The sequence below is a fragment of the Myotis davidii genome, unplaced genomic scaffold, assembly GCF_000327345.1.
Source record: "Myotis davidii unplaced genomic scaffold, ASM32734v1 scaffold46, whole genome shotgun sequence".
NCBI lineage: Eukaryota > Metazoa > Chordata > Mammalia > Chiroptera > Vespertilionidae > Myotis > Myotis davidii.
The window spans coordinates 9,326,397-9,327,065 of record NW_006383006.1 but is presented as its reverse complement, the minus strand read 5'-3'; positions in this window follow the sequence as shown (position 1 = coordinate 9,327,065).

Below are 669 nucleotides of genomic sequence, written 5' to 3'. Positions count from 1 at the left end.
AGGAATGCCTAGTGCCTGGATTCTCACAGTTGCCCTAACTGGTACCCAGAAGTCTCTCCCCTTAGGACCTGCTTGTCTGTTCCTGTGCTGCTGTTAAAATAGAAACGGGCAGCGTCATAACTTATTTGTGACCTACTTAGGAGAAATTCAGATTTGTCTACAATGGTCAAGAGGAATACAGATTGAGAAAAATAAAAATGCTTTCTCTCAATGTAGTAGCCAAAAGGAATACTGGGTGAGATGAATAAAAATACCTTTTTTTTCCTTCTTAATATGTGAATGTCACACTTGACTTCAAATGACCATCTCTCTTTATGTGGTCATTTTTTTTTTTTTTTGCCATCACCATTTATCCCCTCTATGCCTGAGGAAGAGGTCACATTTTTTTTAAATGTTTGATCATGAGGCAGTGCTTTATCTAATGTAGTAATAATTTTGTGAATAAAGTATATCTATATAATAAAATTCCATCACCTTTTATTTCTTTAGTTCCATCAAGAACTGCAAAAAGAATTTGCTGGGTTGCTTATTTGTTCAGTGCTTCTTAACTCATCTCTGACCCAAAGGATCCCCTTGTCTGAATCCAGGCCTATCAATAACTAATGGTCTTTTAAACTTTTGATCTCCAGCCGCAACATTTTTTAGGCTTTAACTAAGACTAACCACCTG